This window comes from Taurulus bubalis (genome assembly GCF_910589615.1).
Source record: "Taurulus bubalis genome assembly, chromosome: 5".
In the NCBI taxonomy this organism is placed as follows: domain Eukaryota; kingdom Metazoa; phylum Chordata; class Actinopteri; order Perciformes; family Cottidae; genus Taurulus; species Taurulus bubalis.
In genome coordinates this window covers 9544698-9563065 of record NC_136593.1, presented here as the reverse complement: position 1 = coordinate 9563065, position 18368 = coordinate 9544698, and positions in this window count along the sequence as shown.

Sequence of the window (18368 nt, the reverse complement as noted above, 5' to 3'; positions counted from 1 at the left end):
AGACCTTTACGTTTTGACTTTCTCTAAACATCTACTCCTTCTCCCTCATTGAGGAATCAAGAATCCATGAAAATGCAAACGTAATCTAAGGAAATCATCTTTCTTTAGAAACCTAAATTGATGGGAACTCATTCATTCATTACATTTCTGACATTGTAAGATGACTTGACATTCCTAAAAGGTATGTATTGACATCAAGTTGATTTTACAGACACAATCCCCCATGTTTAACTGGAGCATTTAAAGTAGTAAAGTCAACAATGACACATGGAAGCTTCAAAATCAAAATGAATAGTTAACACCATGTTTTTGTCACATATAGTACATGCCAGGGACGTGCAGTCACGTATGTGTAGAACATAGTTTGTCTTGCTGATTGACATAAAAATTAAAAAGCAGACGCTACCTCTGCGTCAGTGACGTGATTGTGATTTGAAGTGCGAGAGCTCACAGGTTTACGCTTACACCGCATATCACTGGTACATGTGTAACAGTAACCTCATCAATGTGGGAACATTTTGTTTTGTGATAAAGTAGAAAAGTGACAAAACCACACACACACACACACACACACACACACACACACACACACACACACACACACACACACACACACACACACACACTGATGATAAACATATTACAGTCAAAAGCCAGCAAACATTCTCATTACTGAAGCAGTTGCCTTGATAGATTGTGTTTATGATGTGGAAAGACATTGAAGTGTGATTTCTTTAAGTATCGTATTTCACCTCCAACTCTCAGTTTTTCATTGCATGTTTGGGTGATTCCCCTGAAACAAGGCAGAGAGAGAGTGAGTGAGAGAGAGAAAGAGAGAGAGAGAGAGAGAGAGAGAGAGAGAGAGAGAGAGAGAGCATTTTACAATCTTCAGATTTAATACACTTAATCTGCAACCATGTCATGGTGCAGTGATTGCCACACATCAAGCATGTGTATGTACAGTATGTATGTATGTATGTATGTATGTATGCATGTATGTATGTATGTATGTATGTATGTGTGTGTGCAGATTACATTTATCTAAAATAAAAGACCAGGACTTAGTGCAGTGTGAAGCCACTCCCTGTGTTATTGTATTTTATGAATGTTAAAACTGGTGAAAACACCCACATGCTCCTCTCCATACTGTCGCCTACCTGCTTGCTTTTCACCACCATAAACAAATGCCCTGTGGCTGTCATTCCCCATGCTACAGACACAGTGTGTAAACTAGTGTAATGCAACGTTGTTATTACCGATGCCATATCGTACCATTATAAATGCTGCCACAGCTAAATCACCATTAGCTGCTGCCGCTGCTATTGTTGTTGATTTTGTTATCGCAAATTTGTAATGCATCGCCTTCAGGCCATAAATCTTCTACGGGATTACTGTGTATAAGTCCTTTGTATGGTCTTGACTCATCAATCAGAGCTGGAATGTTTGTGTTACAACTGCCACTTTGTATGATGGATGAAGATGGGTGCTTTCTAACAGTACAGTAACTGTGGTACGGGATTGAGGCTGTGTGTGTGTGTGTGTGTGTGTGTGTGTGTGTGTGTGTGTGTGTGTGTGTGTGTGTGTGTGTGTGTGTGATGGAGCACAATACAAGCACTGACACTCATTATTCCATCTGCAGCCGAGAGTGATTGAACACGCCACATATTAACTGTCTTTTCCTCTTAATCCCATTGTGTTCTGCGAGATTAAATTTGAACACTAATAAACGTTTTTAATGACTAATTAATGTTTCGCACCTTGCCAAGAATCATTTTCTTCCTCTGCTAATTCTAATTGGTCCAATTAATCATGCAAAAGGTAATTAGCGTAGTTTGATGTGCAGTAAAGCCACTCCGGAGCCCACGGGGGGATTTGGAGAGCTTTTGTTTCTGGATACAAACAGAAAATTAGTCAAGGGTGGTAGGCGCTTGATGCCGACGCACAGTGCAACACAATACTAATGAGCGTGTTCTATTGTGATGGTCTTTATGGGACTGACAGCTATATTCATACCAAAGGCAGATGTACATTGCAAATGAATGAAGATGACTGGCTTTGGCAGCCTGAGAGATCTGCGCAATGTCCTGGAGATTTACAGTAAGAAAGGCCAAACACGCAGACACACACTTAGGCAGGAGCTTATTGCCTGGTATACATAGATTTTCAAAGGTCTCCCGCTGTAGTCTATAATAGACGTATATTGATCTGGATTTCTTTCTCTTCTTTTCAAATCAATAGTGAAAACTTTTAAGGAATTTCAAAGAGATATTATCAAGTGTTATGGATCACTTTCAATCTGAATGTAACTGTTTTCATGAGGGTATGCTGGACCGGTACGAAACAGAGCAAAAAAGGATCTGCACAATACGGCATACATTTAAGGTCATTTCATTCAAGTATATTCATCTTTCAGGCTCAACAACTCGAGATGAGACACTGGATGAAGGTCTGATTCAAGGTTCAAATAAACCAGGTTCAAGTACTTCTGAGAAGAAGTACTTGAACCTGGTTTATTCACGTGTTGCACTGACTAACAGTGCAACACGTGATTACTCTACAATAAACACGCTCCAGGCTGTAACATGTTTTTATCCAGGCATTTGAGCATGTGGGTTGTGGCAATTTACTCACTTTTAGAGCAAGCCTCAAGAGGCCATTTGAGGAACTGCAGATTTTGACACTTTAACATGAGCTTCCTTTCTCAGCACCGGAGGTTGGCGATTGGTTCCTCCTCGCCCTTCGGTCTATTTTGTTAAAGTTCTTCTGAATCTAATAGGGTCACAAATTGAAGAACACTGAAAAGAGATTCTGATGATTTAAAAAATAGATTGATGTACTTATTATTAAAGTTCTAATCTGTATTACAAATGTAAACAAATCACCACACCATCAAAACTCAAACCCATGTTTGGAACCTGCTGTCAATGTCAAATTGATTGACACATCTGTTATAGTAATACAGGGACTAAAATTAGACACATCACCACCAAGCAATTGATGCTGTTTATGACGTATTCATATCAGCCGTGTCTGTAAATACACAGGATATTTTAAGTCGGTTGAAAAACACAAAACCCGCAGGTTGAACTCATCAATGTTTGTGAATTTGTCCTTTACATTTATACATGTGGTCAAAACAAACGAGACGTTTCATAAAAATCTAAACCTGGGCAGATACATTGTAAATGCATTGTTAGTCATTATACATGTCCATGACCGAGACACCTAAAATAGAAAAAAAGCATAGCTTTTAATTAGCATTTTCAGAGTACATTCACATTAATATTCACATCCATGTGTCTGATGATTAACACACATTTCCCTCTCTAGTTTCTTACATTAAGGCCAGAAACACAAGGCACTGTTTGATGATGTTTTAGGGGTTTCCCCATATATCAGTTATGTGGCTTGTTGCACTTCTAAGGAAACTATCGAAAGGGTCAGTCAATCTAAAACATTATGAAATGTGGGAAATCATAACTTGTACTTTATCCAGTTGTGTTTTACAAGAAACCTTAGAGCTGTAAGAATACTGTTATAGAACAACTAACCACTTTCTATTTTTACAATGCAACCATGTCTCATAAAAAGTATTTATTGCCAGGTGGCCTTAGATGTGCCACATGTTCATATGTTTCTTGTCAGTTCCCCTCGGTGTATATTTATTGATTTAATACAACAGGCAGTAATAGTCTGTTTGATTGTGGTTGCAGATGCATTCTGTTTGTTTTATGTAGCCTATTGTCTAAAGAGAATACAGCTGTATTCAGATCTTTAGTATATTTTTTGTAGTAGTGTGTAAGATTGGGAAGAATTTCAAAATGTTGAGATAGCCTTTACTACTCAGCAATGACCTAATGGACAATAATTGAGATTAATATTTCCTCTTACATTTATAGACGCTGATGATGGTCAAAATATTTGCCTCTGCACTTTTTCAGTTACACAGTTTTTCCCATGTGTCAGCATCTGTGAATGCAATTAGTACATGAAGACCAAGCTTCAATCTCATAAAACTAATTTACAAATTTAAACACGAACAGTTAAGATCAGATTAACAAAAATTCATCACTTTTCCTTTCATTTTTTTTCTTCTACAATTCAGCCCCCACAATATTTCGTATCTGCTCTCTTATCTTCTGCACCACACAAATCTATGCACAGTTAGAGTGTCAGCGAAAATAGTTGGCCCTATAATATCATTCTACAAGCTGAGGTTGATTATGATAGTGAAATTGGCAGCGGAGCGTGGAATATCACCCCCGGTGATTTTCCAACTCCAACTCATTTCACGGGCCATCTCTGGGTCCCGATCTCTGAGACTGGGTTCACTTGGCGCTGGCCCTGTGCTACTGATGTCTTGATTGCTGTTTCATAGACTTTCACGTGTCAATGCAGCAGCACCGAAGGGACCTGCGAGGAGGAAGTGATGCAACCACAAAGACATGTAAGGGCGGCTTGAAAACACTAACACTGTGGTTCGCTGACCTCAAAGGAAGGAAGGAGACAAAGAGAGAGAGAGACACACAGTTAGAAACACACAGACAGAGAGAGAGAAAGAGAGAGAGAGGGGGGTTTATAGGTGGTCAGAGGGTCTAAATGTCAGGTGGTGACAGTTTGCAGATTTTTGCATGTACGCGATTATGTTTCTCATGCAACTATCCAACCAATACACATAGCACATGTGCACAATACACCACGGTGTTACAAAATGATGAAAATGGCAACAAACATGAATCAGGTGGATGGCAGGTGAAACAAAAAACAGCCTGCTGTGTAATTTCAATGCTATTTCTAAACAGCGGCAATCTAATTGCTCTTACAAAAATGTTGGATTTCAAATAAATTAGATCAGTGGCTAAACAAAATTGTCTTTGTAAACGTAGCTTTATCTGTAAGTCAAGGCCATTAGCAGCCCTAGTCTGAGTTGCCTTGGGCTCTGTAATTAACTCCACTCAAGCACAGCTAAACATTTTTGACATTTTTCCTAGTCCAGAATTAACTGTCACAGCAGAGGGAGAAAGTAACCATCTTGTCACATTGAGTTTATCTGAAGATTGTGAAACTCTCTCTCTCTCTCTCTCTCTCTCTCTCTCTCTCTCTCTCTCTCTCTCTCTTTCTCTCTCTCTCTCTCTCTCTCTCTCGCCCAACCTGGATCTCATTTCAGTAATGTTTCATGATGAGCGAGATGATGGAAAGTGTGACTCGGCCTAATGTTTTGAACGTTTGGGTGGCGCCGTCATCAGGTTACATTACACTGCTAATTGTTAGGCAAAATGCATTTCTCTTCCTTGTATATATGGAGCAGAGGTCTGGAGCTCATCTAGATTAGGTCACATGACACAAATACAAATATCTTAGTCCATGTGGACTAAGTAAATATAAATACGAAATACCGCTGTGTCATTTTGAGTTTTCTATAACTGTTACATAAAATATGCTGTATGCTTTATGGTTTAAAAAAATGCATTTGCTGGCACACACATATAGTCTGGGTTTTCATGACTTTTGGAGACATTGTATTGACTTACATTTATTTCCTGGAGACTTACCTTAACCCAAACCTTAAACTAAGTGTTCAAACTAAAATACAATCATTTATGTTATGGGGACCTACATTTTGTCGCCATAAGGGAGGCGAGTTTCCACAGGATGACTGGGTAAACACATTTATGTCCCCACAATAGAGGTAAAACATGCCCCTATACACACGCTGCACAGAGGCCGTGTGGAACAGCAGATTCACCTGATTGGTTTACTGAGAAACAGAAAAATGAGTCGGCTGATGTGAATGGAAAGGCCCAAGGTACCGTAAACATGTAGCATGCAGCATGACAACTCCCAAGCCATTCAGGAACTGCCTTGTTTCCAGTGAAGAATTATTTCTCTGTCAGCGCAAATGCAGTAACTGTTTGATGTACGATTTGTCAGGAACAAGGAGTGAGGGGGTTTGAGGGGTAAACCACACACTGTTAAAGATCAGTAAAACATTGATTGTGTATATGCTTAGTAAACACATTAGTCACAAGACTGACAATTTTTTTTAAATGTATTTCAGTAGATGTATGAATTTGTAAAATATCAACTGAGTGATTCACTTTTTTATACATTTCATTATGTCATGAGAAAAAAATGGTTTATTAGCAACGCAAATGCAGTGAGCATTGATGACATTTCTTGCACCTCTTTCAGTTACGGTATGAATTCTTCTTTTCTAGCTACAGTATAATATGCAGCCATAAAGTGGACAGCAATTTCTATTCAAACAGCATAGTTGCACAAGAGGGTTTCCAGACTATTCAAGAGCTTGTTATTGATGGTAGAGTTGACCTTAAAGGTCGCCCACGCAAATTACTCATTTTGCACATAATAGACCATTTCTGCTAAGTTTCATTTATTGAGAAGATAACATTTTCCATCTTTCTATCATCTTGGATGGTGGCAATGAGTAGTTGTGAGGTTGCGAAAGCCGCACGATAATGTGTGACACACCTAAACAAAATACCACCAAAGAAAATTCTCAAGTCAATATGGTCCAAATTCCCCCTGATGAGCGCACATTAAACCAATCATTGTGCGTTAGCATTTCAGTCGTCCACGGACCATTACCGGGTGCTGTAATTACACCACATGTTCCATATATTACTTTGAATGAAAGAAGTCCAATTACAATCCTTTTACTCTGTCTTTCAGTATGCTGGCTGATGCCGCCATAAAAGTCTGTGATTAAATTACTCAGGGGAAAGCACTCACATTTTATATGACAACCCCTGACGCATCGTTCAGCCACGAATTCCCTAACCGGCAGCAAATCTTCTGCAGGGCTCTGACTGCGGACAGGTGGGTCCAGATGACTGAGAGAGACGGAGAGACAAGTCCTCCCAGCTTTACGCCTTATGCTATTACTCTCTGTCCCTCCTTATTGATATAGAGCTAACTTACCTGCCATACATATTGTACCATCTGACAGGATCATGAAGAGGAGCATCAGTTCATTTCTGACCTCCCTCCTCCGACATTCTGTTTTCTCTCTACTTTAGCTGTCAAAATGTTAAGAAACACAATGCTTATCATCTGGTAACTGTAGATGAAGCATGAGTGCTGCACCCGTGAGTGGAGGGGGCTCTCCGGGCGAAATCATAACTGAACAGGTGATTCAGAACTTTTTGTCGTCGTCTGTTTGAAGTCGTTTTAGAACAAGAGGCAATACTCACTGCCAAACTGCCCCTCTTTCAGTTGAAATAGACAGTCAAAGGCTTAAAATGAATATACAGTAACTACCTACTCCCACGCGTTCCACCGAGGCTGAAAATTCCCTCATCTGAGACGAGTGTCTGCTGCAGACTGTAGGTGTTGCTGCACTGATGAACATTGGACATCGGCACCGTGAGAGGAACACCGTTTGCGGCACGCAAACAGGCAAAGTAAGAGCTTTACATAACACTCAAATGCTAGCTTATTCAAGAATTTTATTCCCCCAGCGTCGGTGTACAGGAGTCATTTTAGACAAACTGTGTGAAAAGCGGGGCTCCAGAAATTTCCCTTTGCATTTCACAGCAGAGAAATTCAGAGGTAGTTCAAGTCACGCAGGAATGTGAAATGTGAGTTCCTGGAAGACATGCTTGGGTCAGGCAGACACAGAGGCCCTTCTGACAAGGAAGGAAACCTCAACTTGTCAATCACGCCACCCCTCCGTCAATAGCTGTTTAATCCTCTGCTGAAAGCTGGTGGGTGCTGGATCTAGAGGCAGAAAGGAGGTTAAAGGTAAAGTGATTGACAACCCCCCACCCTGCAAGAGCATTTGCCATTGTCGGAGCCGAGTTGGCTGAAAGGTAAGGATCTCATTGTTTTTCGTGAAACCAGACATCTGAGTTTTTAACATCAAGGCTGCTCTGCTTGTGACAGTGATACTGATGAAAGTGATACTGAGGGGAAATGCAAAATGCCTGTTATCAACTTTTGCAGATGGCATAAAATGTCTGCCTGAGAGCAGATCCCTCATGCCTTACTAGCCCTCCCCAAAAAAAGAAAAAAATCCTTTTCAAAGTGTATTGCTTTATTCTCTGCCCGTCTGGAAAAAGGAAAAGACAGAGACAGTCGAATCAATTTTGGTTATATGTGTGGGTATAAACAAATCATAATGAAATGAGCACAGTGAAGACAATACGTTTTTTAACAAAAATACATTTGAGTTTATATAAGCCTTATCATCTCCATGACAACGGCTTTACTGGTAACACAGGGGCGTATTTGTGTATAACCACAGCAACGTCTTCCAATTGAATTAAGCTGCACCTGTGCACATTATAGATGGAAATGGTCGAGGAAGGCTGTTTCAGTGAGCCTGTTGCTGATATGAGCATGAGACATTGTTTGTTGCACTGAGAGTATATTTTGTTTCTCACGGATGACAGAAATGATTCATATATAACGGCGCAAGATGAATTATCTGATAAACAAAAGTGATGGCGAGATAACAAATGTTTCATTTTTGTTGTATCATTTGTAGCTTGAGATAAATGACTAGGGAATCTTATTTTATTATTTTAAAAAAAAAACTGATTTCCAATCAGTTATCTTGTACAATCCATTTGTCTTGTTCAGCATTGCTTTATTATTCTGCTACATGTCAATGATGGTAAAATCTGAGCTTGTATTCTTCCTAATGCACCATTACAAGACAAACAAAATAAATATATTCTTAGACCGAAATGAGAAACTGCAACGGCACAAACTATTGGATATAAGATACAAATGGAGGAAGCCGACATTCAAATAAATTGCTTCATTGTGAACTTTTTCCCATTTTGTTTACCACTGGGATATAAACTAAACACCTGATTTGTGGAAAGGGCACCGGGGCTGAGATGCAAACAGAGAATATTAGATCAGAAGCAATAGTGAGACATATAAGATGAATAAGGTGTGGTAAGGACAGACTTCTCTCTGGTACACTGGCTGCTCCGTCGAATAATTGGAGAATTTTATGACTGCTTTGTCAATACAGAGGATAACCGCCCTGTGCCAATGCATATTTATGATTAATACAGCTATTTGGAGTAAATATTTGATGCTACTTTATTCACCAAGCTGGTCATATAGAATACTGTTTCAAGCGTTGTTTAGGAGGCGGTCATACTATTCATATTTTTTTAGCTTAATTTTAAAATGCAGATCTTTTATTAGCAAACATCAAGTCTGGGTTAGCATTATCCTTTTTTCCAATAGACATTAATTTCAAATTCTGTGCATCATTCATCATCGTTTATCAATACAACGGGTATAACAACCCAGTCGGCAGAAACATTTTTGTCGTACATATCTGCAAACTATGTGATGCCTTCAATTGAACTTCAAGCAGTAAAAGTAGTTGAACGGACGGTTGAAGAATAAAATCTGTTTAAGTTTTATTTGAAATGTAAAAGGTGAACGTGTCAGAGGAAGGGTTGGAGTCAAAAGCATTTGTTCTTTTTTTTAATCGCGGACTTCGACCACACAAACCAAGCAGAGCAGTAACAAGGAATCTGGCTTCCATCATGCCAGGAAGAAAAGGTGAAGGATGAGTATTATGTCTCCATAAGTAAGAACATGTATAAGTCATAACAGCATAACAAGTATCTCAACAATTAATTAACAGCTACTTATGCAACACATTAGCCTCAGACAGCTTGTATCATGCCTGGCTTGGCTGGCAGCAAACTGAGAACTACATTAAACGATCAGAAACCAAACATGTTAATGGTTCCCCACAGATAACGATGGTAGTAAATGCCCGAACAAAATGGTGGATGTAACCATGTCAGCTAAACTGTGGTGGTTGCTACTAGCAACACAATGTTCGACTGAAACTGGAGTTGACGCCACAAAAATAATACATGTAACAGAAAATGTGACCTTTTTAAATGTTGACGTTGGTTTGACATTGTAATTGCGCCTCATAAAGTTAAGTCTTAAAACTACTTACTATCCCTTACTAACATCTTTGACTGCATAATTTAACATCCTCAGCATAATTAAAACATCACAGCTTATGGATTGTTAAATCTCTGCAAAGATGATCATTTCCTGCACAGATTGTGGCATCACAATCTCTCAACTAAATAGATGCACATATACTGGGTCCTGTATACACACTTTCCTACAGAATATTTTACTTCATGTGAATTCCAAACCGGCGCCATGTGCATGTTTTATAATTACACAGAAACATGTTATGTAATTTGCCAGATGTGTCAAGTACTCTTTTTGTTAATGTGTCTTTGTGGATTAATGATAACACCATTATATCTACAAGCATTGCACTTGGAATTAAACTGATGTTGAACATGAAGCTATTATAAAAGCCCATTTAATACAATCTGTGTATTAATAATAAGGTTTACTGATGTAATACAGAGGTAGACTATGTCCAGAATGTTACTTTGAATCAGTTCTGAATATTTCCAATGCTGTGACTTTTTGGCATCCATTATGTGAGACACGGTGGGGTTGCAACTAAAGATTATTTTCATTATCGTTTAATGTGCTATTTATTTCTCTTCTTTGTTTATAAAGTGAGAAAACGTAATATTATAGTTTCCCAGAGCCCAGGGTGACATCTTTAAAATCCTTTTTTTATTTGATCATCAGTGCACGCACACACACACACACACACACACACACACACACACACACACACACACACACACACACACACACACACACACACACACACACACACACACACACAAAAGCCACACATCCTCACATTTGAGAATCTGACAACAGACAATTGTATTTTTGCTCAGAAAATTATCAAAAGTATTTTCTTCCAATCGACTTCTTCAACAAATCATTTCAGTTCTAAAACAGTTTACAGTGCATATGAAAAAGTGTGTACAATGTGTAATAGCAGATCATATTTGATGAAAAAGCCCAACATTCCTTTATACAGGTCCTGTGTTCAAGTCTGTGATCTATTCATTACTTTTATAGGGAGCATGAACACACCACAGTAAACAGGACAGGTTGTTTACATATTCTAACAACACAAGGAAACGCCATCCCGTAACGCTGTTATTCACTTGATTGCATCTGCTTTCAATACCACTCTCATGTCCATCGAGTATGAGCGGGAATAAACAAAATGACAGACATGAATTAATGATAATGATGCAGATGTTTGAAGTAATGGAGGTGTGCTGGTACATGTTGTGATAATAGAGGTACAGTAAAGGAAACATTTATGATTGCGGAGGAGGGTGACTGAGGCGGATGGAATTTAAGATCAAAGAGGAGGACTAAATGCTTTGTCTTTTTACACAAGTATAAATTTTAATTCATGATCTCAGAGGGAAGGAATGGGATGCATGGAGGTGTGTGGCTGATTCAGAAACAGAACCAGGCGAGATAAAAGCAAAAGCCTGTAATGCACTGTGACATGAGGCTCACATCAAGAGAAGAGAAAAGAAATGGTGCAAATGTTCGTCTGATAAAAAAGCCATGTTTTCTGTCAAATATTAATGACGCCATGAAAGGCTTTACTCATAACAGCAGCTATCCTGAATTCATAAGAGGGCACAGTCACACAGAATAGTGATACATAACTTCTTCCAGCTCTCACAACCACACCCCTTTCTCTTTTAATAGATGGGTACACAACACAGGCCGCCACATCTGTCTTTGTTTCTCTCTCACACACTAACACGCGGCATTTCTGCGTGCACGTGCGTGCATATACGTAAATGTGCACGCACGTACGTGCATGTGCGTGCTCGGTGTTTGTGCAGCTCCGACTTATTTTTCACTTTTCCTTTTAACTTCCTGTGAGTCACCAGCAGTGAAGGAAATACTTTACAGCTGTACCTTTATTTTTTATGTGAAAACATGGCTAAATGCACACAGAGAACAAAAGCAGGAATCCGGTACAATGTTTTGCTTCACTTGTAAATTCCTGTGCACCTAATTTGCTTTGCTACTCAATTGCAAAGTGCAGTTATAGAGCGGTTACATAACCTTTGCTTATTTAAGTATGTCATGAGCCGAGAGTGGCTTATGTAACTTTACAAGATGGTATAAATCTGTAGATCCTCTCCTCTTTTCCACTTATCAAAACTCCAAGATACATCTTTTGTGCTGATGGCAATTGCGAGAGAGTCTGTGAAAAAATATTCTTGATTATTGTGCATGAGATTCATTTTTCTAAAGTGGTGTCTCCACAGATCTCTTTTTTTAACCACAATTACTGTAATGCAGTGTTAGTTGCAAATGCTGCCAGTCACAAGTGGAATGCAGAGAGAAAAGCAATAAAGATATTCTTCATTCCAGGTATTAAGTATTTATTCTTTCCAAGTCCACCACACAAGGAATGAAAAGCCCTTTGATAACACTAGAGCACGACGATTGTTTGTCATTCACAGAACTGCAGGGACGGATTAAACGTCTGTATGTTTTTGCCAAATAATTTGTAAAAATTTGGTCTCCAAAAAACACCACCCTCCCTTGGAGTAACCGTATTTGAGATAAACCTGTCATCCTGAATGCTTTTGGATGAGTTGTTGTTGCCCCACCATTACATAACCCAAAGCCATTCACTCAGATTCATAGACCTAAGCGTACGGCTGAAGGGACTGTTTACCTCTCTCTATTTTGATTTATAAACTGAATTCATTTCCGAGAAGAAGGACTTCTTTACAGATAGAACTTTTTTTTTGCCAGGACTACATCTGGGGTCAGAGACGGAACTATGGACTATAGACGGAACAGGTACATCCGTCAAACACAGACATGATTCTAGATAGAGTTTGGTGTTGGTGGGGAACAGTCACATTTAATTGGACTTGTCAAGATTAATTAAGATAATTAGGGATTGCCTCCCATGTTGGTAAGTGAGAGGAATGAGGTTGAGATAAAGTCAACCTGGAAGACCTTTAAATGTTAATGTGAGTTAATGGACAAAAAGACTATGAGAATAAAGAATATGGGATTTAGGGAAATAAAGGGATAAGACCTAGGAGGTGTGGCTAAGAGGGAGTAATGCCACGGTCACGTCACACTGCTCAAGCCAAGAAAACATCATTACATCACCCTCGTAGTTGTAATTCCAGTTCTCAAGGATTAGTGACAGCAAAGATATGTCACACTACAGAAGTGTTACCTGTGGTATAACATGTTACATCTAAAACCCAATATTAGTACTCTTGCAATTGATTCAGCTAATTAGGAATGTGCTATACACTATTTGTTTGCTTAAACATGCTCTGCTCTTCGTCTAAGCTAATTAAATGATGTCACTAAAAGGCCAGCCATTATAGAATAATGGGTGAACACTCCCAAGTCAGAATAAGGAGAGGTTTTCTTGCTCTTCCAATTCTGCCGGAATTGCCGAGATGGTCAACATTTAGTGAGCTCGCTGGTAAAAGAGCAAAAGTTAGAGTCACAAAGCAAATGGTTGCTGTTTTGTAGTGAGTCCAGCTTGAGAAGAACTTTTAATGAAAAAGAAAAATGGCAATACACTGTAGAGTAACAACTTAATGACTGTCAATGGTGATTGTCTCTCATGTTCATGTGGAGTATTCTGCAAAAAAGCAACTAATGCAACTTTAAAACTATTTATAATATTATCAATAAATATATTCATTTATTAAAATTAAATCAAATAAGATCAGGATAAAGAGGCTTATGAATTGAAATAGATTTTTATAAATATACAGAGTATACATTTACCTAAACAATCAATACTATATTAATGTGAAGGTAATATAATATAGACAAAACAGTAAAACAATAGAAAAGCATTATAAGTAATAGTGCTTTTATTTTATAGAATGTTCTTATTTAAAGGCTATGTGTGGCAAACTATGCAATAACTGTAATAGTAACAGGAAATTGTTGTAAGCAGAACTAACACATGTTCCACTAGTTGTTCTTCTAGGCTAACATATAAATAAACCATTTTGTGGTATTTAATTGGATCTGTCTTTTCACTTTGAGTCTCATTTGATCTTTTTCTCCTCATATTTCAGACTTCTTCCGCTGCCACTCGAGCTGTCAGACCAGGCTTTTAAAATCTTTTTGTATCAGCCTTGTTTGGCTCTCTGCCTGCCTCATAGGTCGGCTAGCCACCGAGAGAACTCCAGGCTCTCCAGATGGCCAGTCCGCTTATGAAAGCAACTTACCGAGACCTTTTGAACAACAGTGCATGCTACATTTCAAATGATATTTTGGTGATTTGATATTCAGTGATATTGATAGATCTATGGTAGTGAGTAAGTGTTTTTGATAATGATGTTTGTGTAGTGTGGGATTTGTTGACCATCAAAGCAGACATCACACAGTCCGTATGTGTGCATTACTGGATACTCTTTCAACTGTCTATCAACTGTTTTCTTGAAAATCAATGTAAAATCCCATATTTTAACAAAGTCAAAAGTGTGGGCATCACACTGGAAGTCAAAATGTCTCTGAGCTCTTTGCTTCCTGTTTGCTGCCATTAGTTGTGGTGGAAACTGTGAAACAATAACCAAAGTTAGTGTACCAACTCAAGAGCTCTGGATCCTCCTCAGTCAGCATTTCTAGACCAATTATGTTTGAACGGGAAACAAGGCCAGTCCCATTTCAAAGTTTGCACACGTCAACAAAAAATATTCTTTTGCTTAAATTTGGAAGAGTCAACTAGTGTATTTTTAGCTGTGCTAAGCAGCTCGTTAGCACACTCGGTCAGTCAACAAAAATGTCCCCATCCTTTGTGCGGACACATTTTTTCTCCCTCGGAGGCTATACTCTGGCATGGAGGTCAAATGGGTGGATCTCAAGGTGTTTTGTTGCAAAAAAGTGTCTGTGGTAGTGACCTGTAGTGGCCTGTAACAATAAGGCGCAAAACTTCCAAACGGTTTCACTTTCCACCTCAAAACTAATGAACCTTTTGTTGACTCTTGTGAGCGACATCATTGCAGTCAGTATAGTTCCTTTTTTCACGAGGGACAGTTTGCCTGGCTGCCTACACTTTAGCCCCGCCCCTTTCAGGATCAGAATCGGAACCGGAATCAGAATTATTTATTTGCCAAGTACATTTACCATACAAGGCATTTGACTGAGTGAAATGTGCATAACAATTAATATAGATATAAAAATATCATAAAAACAATAAACACAGCACAATGATAGATACATATGTTAAATAACAAACAGATAACAGTACTTTGTAAACAAGTATATATTTCATATTTCATAACTCATGAACCATTTCTCATAGAGACGTGAGTGGATGCATGTGTTTACATGGTCGCAGCTATTAGGAATTCTCACTTTTTTATTTGTAGCCATCATTATCCCATATGATCCATTGCAGACCAGCCAGTTGTTTATTGGTTTGTTCAGAAAATTCTTGTCTTATGACAATGGTGTATTTACAAGGTATCTGGTTCAGATCATGCATCACATGGACTGGACCAATGGAAACACCCCAGCAGGATGTAAATAATGGATGCCAGGCATGAACACCGTTGTTCTTAAAGCCTGGACACTATGTTCATCCCAGATTATTCATTGTACATAAATCAGTATATTGGACAGATACTTTTTTCACCATTTGTTATATGGTGTATGAAAACATTGTATTTGAATGGTTGCAGCGTGTGAGTATCTGTACAAACATGCCCTTTCTCAAAAAAGTTTCTCTCTTTTTAAACAGGTACATATTTGATTTAACTTATCACGTTTGTATCAGACCCTTATTATGAGATACAAGTTTGAAAGCAATGTTTTTACTTAACCCAAACAAAATCCAATACTATATGCCATTTTAAACTTCATTCAAAATCAATCTCATCAAAAACACAAATGTTCAACTCTGCAATTTTGTTTTTCTCTCCAGAAGACACAAATGTATAACTACCATCTGTTATATTAGAAAATGCTGAATATGACACTGTAGCCAAAAAGGAGGATTTTCAATCAAAGATACGGTATTAACATTAAAGTCAAATATTGAGAAAGCTGCAAATTACTTGTGCAATAATTAATTCTGAGAGAACAACAACTAAATGCATGGGAGGTCATTATTTTTGTTTTGTTACTGAACGCTGTCTGCAGTGAGCAGAGTGATTGGCATCTAAATAACTGTCTCCAGTTTGGGAAGATATTTGGATTATAAAACAGAGTCTTAATTATAATGAAAATAAATAATTTGCATGGCTGTTATTTTGGACTTTCCTAGTTTTTACTTAGCACATAACCAACAATTATTTTAAATTACAATATGTTTGGCTCAGGAAGTAGAGCCAATGTTAACACCAGCTTTAAGAGCTGCAAGATTAACAAGGTTTATAAAAACAGACAATATACTGCAGAGCAGCGCGTCTCAAATTCAAGAGCAGCAGGAGGATACAGAAGAGAGATTGGACCATGTATCTTTTCTTCCCTCTTGCCTCAACACCCTTCACATTCAAATGACCTCTGAAGGCAGCATGGGGATCTGCCTGATAGATATTACAGTATTTTGTCTGTTGCCGCTATGTGCTAGACTTCAGTGCCACCCTCCCCCACCATGCAAGCTGACCTTTCATATTTAGTATACCATGTTGGGTAAAGGTCATCACTGTTTTGGCTTCTCTCCACTGGTTTTGTTGTGCAATTGGAAAAGCCCACAGTCTCTCCGATATATAAATATTTCCATGTTGCTGTCAACAACATGCAAAGGGCAAGTAATCATTGTGCATTTTCAGTAAGTGATTTTTGAGATTTCTAAACACGCCAGGCTGATTAGCTTTCACCTGAGCATGCAGAGCTATAACGTCGTGAGTTTCTCCTCTCATTAATTTCCGTTACTTCTATTCCGCCATGATCAGCTTTGTGTGCTTGTGACCTCACATTTAGGGCATTCAACGCTTGAAATTAGTGTAAGACCTAGCGTATTACGTGTCATGAATTGAAAACTAAAATACTTTGTTATCGGGGAAAGCACCACCTGTTCAAAGCACTAAATCATCCAGATATAAATATATATTTTCCCTTTTGACCACAGATTTAATGTCACTAGCATGTTTCCCCCCCCCCCCTCAGACTTCCCTTTCGATGGAAAGGCAATGCATTTTCTTGCATTAGATTTCCCAATCACATAAAGTGCCTGCTGCTGGCTCCTTGTGACAGGTGCAGAAACCTAAACAGCCTCTTTGAAAACCGAATACCTCATTGCTAAAACCATGTACATTATTTCATTACAGGGAGATCTTATATAGTAGTGGGTAAGACACGTCGCCATTCCTCTATGTTCAGCATATTATTGAAACAATTTCGACCTTCAGCATATTTCACTCATCTACGAGAATTTTAGACTTTTGTTTCATCACTCTGTCTTTCATTCTGTCATCATCTCTCTCTGTGGTGGTTCTGTTTTAAGACTTGGGAATGTGAAAGGCTCCAGTTAAGCTTCAAATGGTCCCCCTCCTCTTCTCAATGAGATGGAAACATTAATCAATTAGGTTGGCCCTTAAAGGATCTGAAGGAGATGAAGCTCCCCTCTCTCTGAAAATGAAATGCCACAGACTTTTAAATCCAGTCAAAGGGCATTTTTCCCAATCTTGCTCTCTTCTTTTCCCCCCTCCCTTTCATTCCACACTCCTCGTTTCATTCATCTTCCCTCCCATCCCCCTCTCATTTCTCATGTGCTACATAAGTAGAAGGTCGGGGAATGAGAGGATGATGAAGAGGAGGGTTTATTCAGGAGTGGAATGGGAGGATGAGGGGATGATGTGTCTGTGAAAATATGAGTTGAAATTGCATTTTCGAGGAGCAAATTCGAAAGGCGAAATAAAAATAAACATTTTCTAATTGTTTTGCATCAGTCAGAAAGAAGTACATTTACATTTCCCCCTCTGTGGCACTGTGATAAAAAGTCAAAACTTGTAAAGATAATTTGATTGATTTGGATCATTTGTGTTTCTAATGCACCGAAACCACCAATTGTCAACATACTTGACATAGAAATGGTACAGCAAATAGTATATAATTCAATAAAGTGTCTCTGTATATGAATAGTACGTATTGTGATTGGTGGGTTTGTATCTGGTGGAATTGCAACAGCAGCTAATTACTAGTATGGAAAAGGGTCACACAGAGGGTGGAGCGGACTCCATGAATGGCAGTTGTTTCAATGGCTGATTGTCCGCAGGAACAAGAGACAACATAGTCTCATTATTGAAGGTCAGTGGCTAGAAAAGGTTAGCAAAGGTTCACCATTGAACAGCCCTTTGTGGCGAGCCTGCCATGGCCTCACACAATTTATTCACACTCGCTTTAATACAAAACTGAACTGTGCTTGGGTAAAGAGAAGTGCACATTCTGCAAAGTGTTCTTCGGTATATAATCGTTGTCATTCTGGAACTATCACA